Source organism: Triturus cristatus, chromosome 11 (genome assembly GCF_964204655.1).
Source record: "Triturus cristatus chromosome 11, aTriCri1.1, whole genome shotgun sequence".
In the NCBI taxonomy this organism is placed as follows: Eukaryota; Metazoa; Chordata; class Amphibia; order Caudata; family Salamandridae; genus Triturus; species Triturus cristatus.
In genome coordinates this window covers 1,128,172,393-1,128,185,677 of record NC_140594.1, presented here as the reverse complement: position 1 = coordinate 1,128,185,677, position 13,285 = coordinate 1,128,172,393, and the positions used below count along the sequence as shown (strand labels likewise).

At 46.2% G+C, this 13,285-nt stretch overlaps 1 long non-coding RNA gene across 2 annotated transcripts in view; it reads left to right on the top strand.

Annotated features, from left to right (window-relative positions):
* The first annotated feature begins 3,925 nt into the window (after positions 1–3,925).
* The window catches only part of LOC146786178 (uncharacterized), a 215,651-nt gene continuing 206,291 nt past the window's right edge, over positions 3,926–13,285 (top strand). The window contains exon 1 of one of the 2 annotated variants that reach the window (XR_014970574.1): positions 3,926–4,053. This is a non-coding gene — a long non-coding RNA (uncharacterized LOC146786178). Of the gene's footprint in view, positions 4,054–6,318; positions 6,438–13,285 lie in introns of those variants that run through there. The other variant, XR_014970573.1, reaches the window with a different exon arrangement.

Below are 13,285 nucleotides of genomic sequence, written 5' to 3'. Positions count from 1 at the left end.
GGGCTTGTAACTAAGCCCCCATGGGCCAGGAAACTGCCGCTAAAGCGGCGATAATGGGCTTGATAATGTGCTCTAGAGAATTCCAATAGAAACCCAGGTTCTGGTGTGAAGGACCACAAACCTGGGCTTCTATTGGAATTCTCTAGGGCACATTATCGAGCCCATTATCGCCGCTTTGGCGGCTGTTTCCTGACACTAAAGCGGCGATAATTTTAACGCCGTTCTTGATAATATGGCCCCATGTTTTTAGGAGAATGCGCCAACATACGCAGTCTTGAGGAAACCACCATCACCATGCGTTCTTCTCGAGAACATGCAGACAACAAGAATAGCTTGTTTTCTTTTTCAAGATTGAGAAAAATGCAATTCATATTGATCAAAACATCCTAAGTAAGTCGTCAGCTCGAACGCGATATTGGAGGTCCAAGAGAAATGAACGCAGAGTGGAGAGAAGGTCCCATTACAAAGGGCTCGAGCTGAAAAAAACCCACTATGAACAGGAGTGCTCTTTCACCAGCCCTGTGGAAAGCGGTTGAGCTTTCCCTGCTGTTGCACGGTTAACGGTCTAGTTATTTTCAGACCCCGCCAAGGAACGTTTATGAGAAGGATTAGTGTGATAGAAAGTAGAAGGCAAGGGTTAGTCCTTCAAATGATTTAGAAGTGAATGGCAATGAGCGCTTTTAGTTATTGGTGATTTTCGGCTGCATTCACAGTGTCCGGCTTCAGTGCGCTACAATGAGAATGATCATTACCAATTGAAAATTAGCTTTACGAAAACTTTTGGGGGCATATTATCAAGCACCGGGTTAAAATTATCACCGCTTTAGCATCAGAAAACTGCAACTAAAGCGGAGATAATGGGCTTGATAATATGTCGCAGAGAATTCCAATAGAAGCCCATGTTGACACCAGAACATGGGCTTCTATGGGAATTCTCAAGGGCATATTATCAAGCCCATTATCGCCGCTCTAGTGGCAGTTTTCCGCCGCTAAAGCAGCGATAATTTTAACGCCGTTTCTTGATAATATGCCCCTCAGTTTTTTATCTTCAGTTTGTGCTATCAACATGTGCATTTTGCTAGCGCTGAACAGTCCTCACACATTGTCTCCCGTAACACGCATACACTTGCACACAATCACGAATTTGGCCACATACCCTCAAAAATCCTTTAATTTACACACTCATCCACTAGGCAATCAGGTGCACCACATATATTGGCTTGCACACTTCATTGGACTTAATTAGTGAGGAAGTGCATTCAGGAGTCAGTGGAAAGAGGCTGCTGAAGACAAGATATGCATATGGACGAGATATGGAGAGAAAAGGGTGCACGTGTCTAACGTGGGATGAGTATAACAGGCACGACTGAGACACTTTGAAGACCACTGCCCCTTCCACGGGCCTCAGTAATGTTTAGTTCACAGACTCACGATTTCAGAGTTGAAACATATTTTCAGTATTATTTACAACAAAATTATTGTTACTCATTCATCTTATTCATAATCAAAGGAGAGTGAGCCCTGTGAGTTTTGCGGGGTCTGGATTTCTCCAGTGTTGGCTCGAAACCCTCAACCAATCTTAACCAATGATGGTATAAGGTAGCACCACTATGGTATGTCGTTGGGTGATGTCATTATTGGGTTTCGCAACTAGCTACTTGCTTCCCTAGGTGAGTACACCTCCTTCCAAGGTAAAGGTCTGGTGGGATCCACCCAGTGACGTATAATATTACCTCCTATATCTCAAAACAATTACTTCAATATGGGTGAAGTATACAGGGGTGAGATTAAAAAGTGGTGATGTTCTATGGATGTGTAAACTGCCCTAAACATCACAAGTGAGCGTTCAACATGTTTCAGCCTATAATGTCCATCAGAGTCTGGGCTTCTGTCAGGACTTATTTCTAAATTCAACCTGTCCCTTACTGTTAGTTTTCCATAGACTCATAAGTCTATTACTCACATGTCTTCATACCGATACGTGCTATAGGAAAGATATCCTGGCTTTCACTGAGCTATGACTTGAGAGGACTCTTATTCTGCCTCATAGGTAGGACAGATGAGCACATAGGTCACAACGCTGGATGCCTGCCAGTGACAAGTTGACACGATGCCCCGCCTAACCCCTACCTATTAGGGAGACTAAGAGTCCTTTAAATTCATAGGCTCAATGAAAGCCCAGATATCTTTCTGGACCCCCTTATGACGGTCGAGCTCGCACGCCACCAGGCATACCACTTTCAAATGTCACCAGCCGCCACTGGTCTTCGCCCTTCCTGACCCTTATATACTTTCCATAACACCCGCCCCTTCCTCTAACCCTGGCCTACGCCCTGTCTCCTGATGCATTTCATGAATTTACCTGCGGGAAGACTGGCTCCACCTGTCAATCCCTCCCTCCCCCACCTCCCCCCTCCCCGCCACCAGGAACTCACCAGAACTTTAATGCCACACCACTTCAAATGTCACCAGCTGCCACTGCTCTTTGCCTTCCCGGACCCTTATGGACTTTCCTTAACTCCCGCCCCTTCCTCTAACCCTGGCCTAAGCCCTGTCCTGGTCCAATCCTGTTATACCTGCTGCTCAACCAGTGTGACTGTGGTGAGAAAATGTTGGTGAGTGGAATGTTGGCGAGTGGAATGTGGAGGAGTGGAATGTTGAGGAGTGGAAAGTTGAGGAGTGGAATGTTGAGGAGTGTGTGAGGCAGTTGGTGGATGGACTGAACAGCAGGAAGGCTGCTCCTGGTGGGGCTCTACTCAACATCTTATCTTAAATAAACCTACAAGAAGAAACTACCTGGACTGGGCTCTCTTTAATTCACGACATTTTGGCAATGATTTTGAAAGAACCTACGTATTAGAACTTGATGATGGAAGCTAAGACATATGGAAACATTTTCTAATGAAATTTGAAAACATTTTCCACTGAAATTTCAAGCCTGAAGAAATTTCAAGGTAAAGGAACTTCTTTTTAAACTAACACCTGCTTATTTAAAAGCAAACTGGCACCCCTGAGCTCCACCAGTGACCTTGACATCGGTCGCCCGTACCCAATTGTGCCAGTTCTTGCGTTGTCTCTCTCAACTCTACTGCAGCTGATGTGTCTCTGTTCATCTTTTGCCTGTCTGCTGCAGCTGATATTTGGGTAATCTCTGTGTCCCCATCACAACTTAGCATGTGTCTCTCCACCACTGTGTAAGGATTTGGGCTACTGTGCAGTTTCCTCTGTGCTACCTGCCCACAACCGGTGCTGCCAGTGTCAATCAGTGGTAGGAGCCTTCAGTGTCCTTGCATGTAACGTGGAGCGACTACTTGGTGGTGTCCCTGATGTCTATTTCACCGTTCACGAAACAACTGGTAATGTACTGCGAGGAGAAGCCGTTTTTGAAAATGTTTGGATAACGCAAGTGGAATGTTTTTGTAATTTTCATGTGTTCAAGTGTACTCTCTCGATCACTGTGCCTTATGATTTTAAAGTATACAACTGTTAAGGCCCTCACACGGTCAGTTTTGGGCCGTTTTGAGCACCGTTGTGACCTGTTGTTGAGCACTTTTTTGGTAAATCAAATTTTGTCTCTGGCAGCCCCTGGACTTGATGTCAGTTTAACCGCAGTTGGTCCGGTTTGAAAGAGCGCGTGTCTTTCTTTCTGCACGCGACCTTACCTGTTGTTTCTTGGAATCCTGCTGCACGTTCCAGGGATCCATTCCTACGTGGTGCTGCCACGCAGCTTAGAGCTTTTGAGGGACGCTCTGCTGCCTTGACGCCCCTTGAGCCACCCGGCGCTGTGTCCCATGCGTGCCGCCATATTTAGATTGGAGGCAGCACGCAAGCTCTGGGGTTGCGGTGAGTTTCCTTTATTTCTAGCTTGCCAACCACGTGTCTTGACAATAAAGTTTTGTGGACAATTGTAGGAGACCGGGACCTAGTTGGATCCTTACTGTTCAGCCCAGCGTCCAGCCATTGCTTCATCTACAATGACTTCAGTGTCTCGCAAGTTACATGTCCTGCAGCAAGTTACAGTAATGTAAGGATGGGAACAGTGCTTTACTTCGGGTGAGAGGTCGCTCACCAGTGTTCTGTGCTCTTTCGCCTCTTAGTTGTGCCCATGACTTTTTGTTATGTTCTTTCAATTGTTTTGCCGTAGTTAGCATTTTACATCCAGTGTTTTCTGACAGAATTTCCTAATTTAGTGCTTACTTTGTTGTCTTTGATGATGAAGGTAAAGGAATTTGTAGAGTGTGTGTGGGGAAGTACTCTGTGTTAGGACTCATGTTGTGGCAGTGGATGTGTTTCTTTCTTATTGTCATGTGTATGGTATATTGCTGTCCCACAACACTGTTCATATGGTGTTTAAGTTTAGTGCCTTATGGGAGGCTATTTAGCTGGTGCAATAATAACTTCCATTGTGGAGTTTATGTTGCTGTATTACCACATTTTCTTTTGTTTGTGTTCCCCACTTTTACTTGGTTATGGGCTGGTGCAGTATTACCACCCATCGTAGTGCAGATTTCGAAGAGTGAGTGTTTTCTTTGCTTCTCATCATTGCTGTTTTTTTTTGTTGGATGTTGAGTGTGCATTTTCTCATGTTCCGTGTGGAGCCCCTTTTCCACACGTACCGCCCAACTTCGGGTGTGGGTGGAGGGCTGATGTGAAGCCTGTTTTTGAAGAGTTTGTGATATTGCTTATTTTTCCTTACTGCTTTATTGGGTGAAGTGTTGCACTCATTCATATGTTCCGTGTGAAGTGTTTTTCACACGTACCTCCTTAACTTCGGGTTTTGGTGAAGGGCTGAGTTCGAGCTGTATTTTTCAAGAATGAGTGTTTTCTCTAGGGATTGCTATTTCTCTTATATTTTGATTGGGCGTTGAGTGTGTACTTTTTTTGTTCCGTGTGAAATGCCTTTTCACACGTACCACCCTAACTTCGGGTTTTGGGTGTAGGGCAATTATTTTTTGTCGGAGGTTGTATGTGGTGTTGTGTTCCACACGTACCACCCTTACTACAGGTAAGGGTGGAGGGCAATTTTTCATGCCATTAGTTCCCTGTGGAATGACTTTCCACAGCTTGGACGTTCTTGTTAGAATGATTTCCTACCACGCCTTTCAGTCGGTACTCTTTCTACCTCTTTCTTGTTGGCCTGGCCAGCCAGCTTGTTTTGGTATTGGGGTTTAGTTTGTGTTTTGTGGTGTGGTAGTGTGTGTGTTTTTCTTGGTTTGGTTTTAAGGGAGCATGTGATTTATTATTTTGCCTAGTGGAAAGGGAGAAGTGGTGAGTGATTGTGTGGTGTGTTTATTTATTATTATTTAATTTGCGGAGTTTTATATAGCGTGAACTTGACCCGAATCAGGTATCAGAGCGCTTTACATAGCACCAGTTACGTTACTTGGGGACACACATTAATTTTGTTAGGCATGGGGAGATTAAGTGATTTGCCCAGAATCACAGGATGTTCAGCGTCATTGCCGAGACTCGAACCGGGTTCCCCAGATTCGAGTTCCACCGCTCTAGCCGTTAGACCAACTCCTCTCCCAAACATTTATTCTTTGTTATCTTTTATACATGTACATCGCCATCAGTACATGTGTGACTTTGCATTTGCTCTTCCAGATATGTATTCTTTGTTATCTTTTATACATGTATGTCGCCATCAGTACATGTGTGACATTGCATTTGCTCTGATGCCCCTGTGTTGCATGTAATCATTTCTTGTTATCTTTTGCGTGCACCATTTATATTCAGATTCTTTTAGAGTTGATTCTCATTTGTATGAAGAAAGGGAGATGTCTTATACCTGCTGCTCAGCCAGTGTGACTGTGGTGAGAGAATGCTGGTGAGTGGAATGTTGGGGAGTGTCTGAGTCAATTGGTGGATGGGCTGAGCAGCAGGAAGGGAGCTCCTGGTAGGGCCCTGTTTAACATCTTATCTTAAACAAACCTACATGAAGAAACTACTTGGACTGGACTATCTTTAATTCACTACAGGTCCATTTCACAAATGTATTCCATGGGGCTAGGGGAGGTGGCTTCGCCTGCCAGCACCCCCCCCCCCCTCCCCTTTCCCTTCAAAGTAATTGATTCAAGGACCCGTAAACAGGAAGAAGGTTTGCTCTCTGCTCTCATATCCTGCCCCCCATCCCTTCACTTTCTTGCTCCCATGTAAACTCAGCATTATTTTTCTGTCGGAGTCCCACTCTCCTGGCACGAGGCCCTGCCTCACATCCTGACACCAGAGATCACACGCCACGTGCCGGCCTTGATCATTTTGTCCCGTCAGGCCTCGCGTGACAGCCGAGACCGGAAGTGTCTTTGTTGTGCCTCAGGTAGCCCCGGGGCTCCCAGCGCCTGGGCCGAGAAAGGGGGTGAGATGCTGCGCTGTGTACAGAAAAGATTGTAAACAAATCATCCAGCTGCTGTTTTGTGTGAAAAAAACAAACTGAGGTGAGGAGGGAGCGGAGGGAAACTGTCGCTCTATTTCCATTTCAAAGACGCAGCGCCGAGGCCGGGGCTTTAAAGCGCCTGATATTTCGTCTTATGAATAAACAGAGCTGCTTGAATCTCGTCCGCCAGAGTCAAACAAAAATTAACCATCTGTGCGGCTCCGCTGTACCCTGCATGGCTGTCAGAGCTCTAGCTGGGAGGTGGCCCCATGTCATGGGTGCGGGGTGCCACAGTGCAAGGTTTTACCGAAAATTCTTCCGAGTGCTCTGGTTATCACCTGTTGTTCGAAAAGTACTTACATTTTAAAATCGAAATCTTTGCACAAAGTCACCTTTTTCCAGGTTCTCAGTCCCAAAGAAAACTTTTAAAGTGATCTCGTGAGAAAGCAGCTCATATATTTTCAGCACAAACATACATGTGTGAGGGAAGTTTGACAGGTTCTGAGGTGAAACTACACAAAAATATATAACAAGCGTTTGCAATGCATTCGGTCTCGCCTTTGGGACCTTATATGTATTTAGCTATGCAGCACATGAGCCTGGGTGATGACACATCTACTGTTCTTTAACATGGAGGGAAAGTAAGCACCAAACTGGGTGACACGCCAGGGATGGGAACACATGGAGAGAAATATTGCCTTTCAGCGGAAAATGGTATAGTCCAAAGTTCTGCTTTTAATATAAAATCAGGAGCTTCAGTGGTCATATCACTGGAAATACAAGATTTGAAAAAAATATTAATGTCTACGGGTGCTTGTGGGAGACAATTTCTATGGACTGGAATCTAGAGAATGCTAAAGTGATTCTGGTATTTTACTGACTTATGCTTGTCATTTTCTATCAAGAAAGTTAAATAGAGGCAGTTGCCAGAAAAAAAAAAGAAAGTCCCTCAGCAGAAAGCAAATCTGGTATTTTACTGACCTCTGTAGGTCATTTTCTATCAAGACAGTTAATAGAAGCAGTTAAACAGAATATAAGTCCTTAAGCGGAACCAGACAAGTCCTAGGGCTGATCTCCAGAGCCCACAAAGAACATGCACATATAAGTCCTAAGTCCTATGGCTGATCTCCAGAGCCCACAAAGTACATACACATATAAGTATATAATAAGTATATACTAAAGTATATACAAGAGGTCTCGAATGCTCGACCGAAAAAGCATGAAACCCACTGTGTGGGAGCCCGTATTCTGGGTTTACCAAGACATTTTGCTCCCATAACTTAAACTTTGCACACTCCTAGTGATGGGTTACGCTTTCAGTCCAAACTTTTTAGCCAACATAATGTTGCTTTCTGGACGCCGGATATGAAGGTTCTGCGCCTGTGCACTTAGCTTAATCCTGATAGGTCCTGGGACTTGTTTCACTTTTAATGTTGCAATTAAGGATGCTCTGAGTCTTGGGACTTGTTTCACTTTTAATGGTGCAATTATGTATGTTCTAAGTCATGGGTACTCGCAAACATTTGCCCGGGAGCCGCAAAGTAATGTCTGTTATATGCCCGAGGGTCGCACCGATGCCAGCAATGGGAGGGTCGGTGGGAGGAAGGGTGGGCATAGGGGGATGTGAAACAGATGCACGGTGTGGACAACAAACCGAGCCTTCACATGACTTCTGTCTACCTCCAATGCTCTGTTCTCATGCACCAAGAATTAAAGTCAACGCATTAACTTCTAATAGGAGTAGAGGGAAAGAGATACTCATCTGGTGTCTGAATTGCAAAGTGTGAAACCAGAAGACCTGGTATCAGTCCTGGCTTACCCACTTGACGAAACTGTGTGATCCTAGGCAGTTGGCTAATTTCACTTTGCCTCCTATTTCTTCCTTACCACATATGAGAGCCACTTAAAATATACGAGTTCAGGATGTATGCTGTAGAAACCCTTGTCTTGTGTTTTATTTAATGAACTATAATGTTCCAATTATATCAGAACCAAGACTACACACAAGGTGCACCTGACAAATGGCTTGCCTCTTGGTTCACGAATGGCACTGTTTTCAGAATGGAGGTGGCATGACTGTTTCCAAGATCATGTTTGAAAACTATCACTGGGAATAAAAGCCTTGCAATGCAGTGAATTAATCTGAGCTACTAAGGTGAAACGCTCATGCATGTTAATGAAATATACTTTTTTGAAGTTTGCAGAGAATTTATCAAGTTTTTACATGTTTAGCGCAAGATGTCTTTAAAAATAAAAGCGTTCCTCAAGATAAGTTGTCTAGGACACCATATTTTCTTCTTTACTGTCACTTCAGTTAATGTGTACGTTTGTTTCACAGCTTTCTCAATGTTTCTGCTCTGTCAAGTGAACAGCAGCCCAGCGCTGCTATTGACCAGGGGGCCACAATTAAAGGTCAGGAGGGGCGCATGCGACCCCCGGGCCGTACTTTGAGTATCCCTGCTCTAAGTACAGCATGCAAGGTGCTGTTGGCTAAAAGCCCAAAACAGTTTGAAGTGCCAGCCATGACATAGGGCCACTCGGCTATGTGTAGCCAAGTTTTGGGTAGTAACTGAACACAGTGTGCCAGAGAACCCCACAGCCATTTATTAGACTTCATCCCCCACACATAACAGTGCAAAGGAAACAATGGGACAACTCTAGATTGTGCAGGATGTGCACCACACCCACCTTTTCCAATAAAAATTATCCTTTCACACTTGCCTGGTGGAAAGGTGGAGTAACACGGTGATCCCAGGAGCTCTGACTCTGGTGTAAAGTCCTGTGAGGTCTTCTCTAAGAACCTGCCCTACACAAACACGGGCCAGGCTCAGCCTAGAGGCCTGCATGCCGCGTGCCTCTGGCACGGACTGTGGTTGGATCACTGGCTCAGCGGCGGCCTTTATGGCCAGCTACCAACTCTTGGAAGTGTACCTGTGTTGGCAGTAAGCCATTGTCCACGTGGCGCCCTATTTTATAAGATACAGAGGTCGCTGGTTTACAAACCCACTTGAGCTGATGTTCTAACCAATGCTGTAACCGTATTTCCAGAACTCCCGGAAGTACCACATGCCTACCCTGCCCATCAAAAAAGGAGAGGGGGCTCAGAAAACCGCCAACACATTCAAGGGTGTGGTATTCACTATTCTAAATCCAGTCTTTGAATATTTAAGGAAAATATACTTTCGAATGTCATAGCCGTAGTCTCAATATGTGTGGGGGAAGGGGGTTAATGGGAGAAAAATAGTAAAAACGTAAGCATGGTAGCGTGCATGCTTGTAGTGCATCTGTGTGCTCAGCGCACTGAAAAGGTAGCTTCAAAATACAGAGCGCTGCTCGGCCCTATACACCTTCCCACCGGCCCTGTACACCAGCCGCCTTCCCCTTATTTGAAGAAGACCTATCTTGGCAACGGATGGCTCATCTGAGGACACCATTCCACACACCCCTTCCATGCAGTGCTTAATTTGAGCCGGTGGTTTCCGTTACTCAGCATCAGCACTTAATCATCAACACCAGCGCTTTTCATGAGCACAAGTTAAGGATACATTATTTTACGGGGAATTAAGGGATTTGCCCAGTATCACAGGATGTTGAGCCGACGCCGAGATGCGAACCTGGTTCACTAGATCCGAAGTCGGCAGCTCTGGCCATTACGCCCCATCCTCACCCCACTTTCATGGTTAGTAGTAGGTTCTGTTTTAGGTGGCGTTAACAGGAGAAATGGGCAGGTGCATGCTGCCTCCTGCCAAGATCCCTGGCACTTATATTTTTTACAAATTAACCACTGCTTCCATGCCTCCCCCACCCAACCACCTTTGCATGCCCTCAATTGGAAACTCAGAGCTTGTGCAATCACTATCTTGTGCACACACACACCAATACAGGAGAACAAACAGGATTTCTGATTAATTTACCAACAGAGTAAAAGGGATTGAAGTAGATAACATGGTAAAATATAATGATCAAACCTGAATGCCATGAGTAAACAAGCACTGTTTGAGAAAAGGCTGATGTGTAAACTACACTGCGGCCAACCTCTCTGGTCTTAAAGATCTTGAAAAATACTGGATGACTGACAGTCACAAAAAATATATTTTCTTATTTTTTGGTTAAAATGAGTATAATGTTTATAAATTAACATTTAAAATAAATACTTTTACTTTGATAAATCTTTGTTCGGTTTACAAGAAGTATAACAATAAAAGATAAAGTAAATATAACATCAGATAAAAAAACAATATCAATAAAACCAACATCAAATATAAATTCATATAAAATCAAGCAGTGCTATTAAGTATAATCAGGTGATCTAAACAAACACATCACAATTCAGGGATTTTACCTGTTGGCAAAATACCCACAAAGTCCTAGTGCAAAAAATCCTCCAGACATAGCAATGCTATTAAAAATAACAGATAAATACAAGACATTACACCAATAAGTAACAAGCATTTACAATGCAATGGTCTCGGCATTGTTAAAGTTAAAGCTATTGGCATTGCTCATGACATTATTTTTGTTTATGTTTTTGTTTTTAAAACATTTAAAGAAACTGCATTGTTATTTACAATGTCAATAGCTTAATCACTCTCAAATGCGAGACCTATTGCATTTGCACCCACACACAGAGCCACACACCCAAAGCCACTCACATTGAGCAACCCACACACAAATAGAGCCACCCATAGAGCCACCCACAGAGCCACCTACACACACACACAGAGTTACCCACACACAGACAGACCCACCACGCATAGAGCCACCTAAAAAAAAAGCCACCTACACACAGAGCCACACACAGAGCCACCCACACACACAGACCCTCCCCCACACACAGAGCCACCCACACACACAGAGCCACCCCCACACACAGAGCCACCCCCACACACACAGCCACCCCCACACACAGCCACCCCCACACACAGCCACACCCACACAGAGCCCTGACAGGAAGGCAGGGTAATGCTGGCCTGGAAGGCTGCGTGTGGTCGGAAGTTTCAAGACTGGAGATAGTCGTGTTCTGTATTCACCACTGTGATGAGGAAAGGTTAGGAGTGCTCAGAATAAGGGAAGTACTTCAACTCAAACCCCAAAGGAGAGGCACATAAAAGTGTGCCTTGTGGGTATCGCAGCCACAGAGTGCTGCATTAGAAGGGCAATGTCAGACATTCTGTTAAGCTTGGTCTTTCAGAGTTTGCAGGACTGCCTCACGGAATCTTACAAAAAGGATTAACACACAAATCCCCTTTTTTAGTGGCAGGTCGACGACCCTACCAGCCGAAGCCCTTCCTGCACCAGTCTATAGACTGAATTACCAGGAATATCCGGTGTGAGGAAGGCGGATGTGCAGGTAAAAGGCGAGGTGCATGCATCATCAGTCTGTAGACTGACACTACCAGGGACATGAGGTGAGAGAGAGGGGGCTGCGCAGGTAACAGAGTGACGCTCCAGGGACTGTCCCGTTTCCTGCCCAGACGTGGAGTTCTGCCCTAGGTCGCTGCCTTAGACTGATGTAAATCCCACGCGCCTCTGACCCTGCACAGGTCTGTGGTGAGTCAGGGCACAGCACACCATTGTCCCCCGTGAGATCCCACGCACATGTCTGCCTGGTGACTTCACTGTGACCTTTTCCGGGCCCCCCTCTCTCTCTCGCTGAGGCGGCTAGACACTGCTGTGCCACACAGGAGCAGTTGCACATTCACTCAGGGGAGACCTTCTGGGTCACTGAATTTCACTAATGCCCCTCCCTCTCTCGCTGGGGAACAATGCTTGGGCGGAGGGGGCTGGCCCGGGGGCGCTAGACATTGTTTGGGGCCAGCAGTGCGTCTATATATAGCGCCTAGTGAGTCATCCTGTCCTTTCTGCCTGCCAGGGCGCACTCTAGCTCTCAAGCCCAGACTCCTGGCAAAAATAGGGTGAGATCACCAGCAGAGGGGGTCGGTAGGGGCTTTCCCAGCCGAAGAGCCACCGCCCCTCCCACCCGCAGTCCCTCAAACAACAGAGGGCAGAGGTGAGACTGGAGACTGCGTAGCAAGGCAGTGTCGACTGGTAGCGCCCCGGCTGGAGACAACGCGAAAGTGGGGTGGGGTTGTGGTGTGGGGGTACTGTCCACACGTGTCAGAGGTGCACGGAGGAGGCGTGAGAGTAAAGCTGAGGACCACATAAGCGGCCAATGTGCAGAGTGGGTGGGTCCGAGATATACATAGTAAAGCTGTGGCCCACGTATGCGTAGTGGATTGCGTAGGACACGCATAGGGGGTAATAATACCGGGAAACGAAGGGTGAAGCTGGGGACTATGTATGCCGCATAGATCTGCTCGGCCCCAAATCTCACCCATGTAACACGGGGAGGGATTTCCCACGCTCCAGAGAGCTTGAACTTTGGAATGTGGGTGGCCGAGAAATGTAAACATCGTGTTCGCCTGAGAGTGCACCAGGACGGGCGGGAAATGCATTAGAAGTACTGAAGGGGGGGGGGGCGTTCTCACCCAGAACCACGTCAATTTTAGAGATCTTGTCTATGTCCGGGATATCTGCATGACCGGGGCCTGTTTCACGTGTTCGTTAATCTAGTCAGTGACTTGTGCGTCCGGACGCCGGGACACCACCGCCTTTCCCTGAGGCGAAGCAGAAATGCCTCGGAGAAAGGCAGCGGCGGTTTCGAATTCGGGGGCGTGTTTTTCTTTACTCTCCTCTTGCCATTGGCGGAGGAGATAATTAGAAAAGTTGGAAAAAACACGCCCCCGAATCCGAAAAGGACGGGGCCTGTTCGGAGTGACGGACCTCTTCTCCAATGGCTGGCCAGCATTCAAGAGGCCAGCCAATGGAGAACAGGGGAGAAGAGGGGCGGGTTCAAGCCCCTCTTCTCCAAGTCATTATCTCTCGCGAGCGAGACTGCGCAAGCGCAGC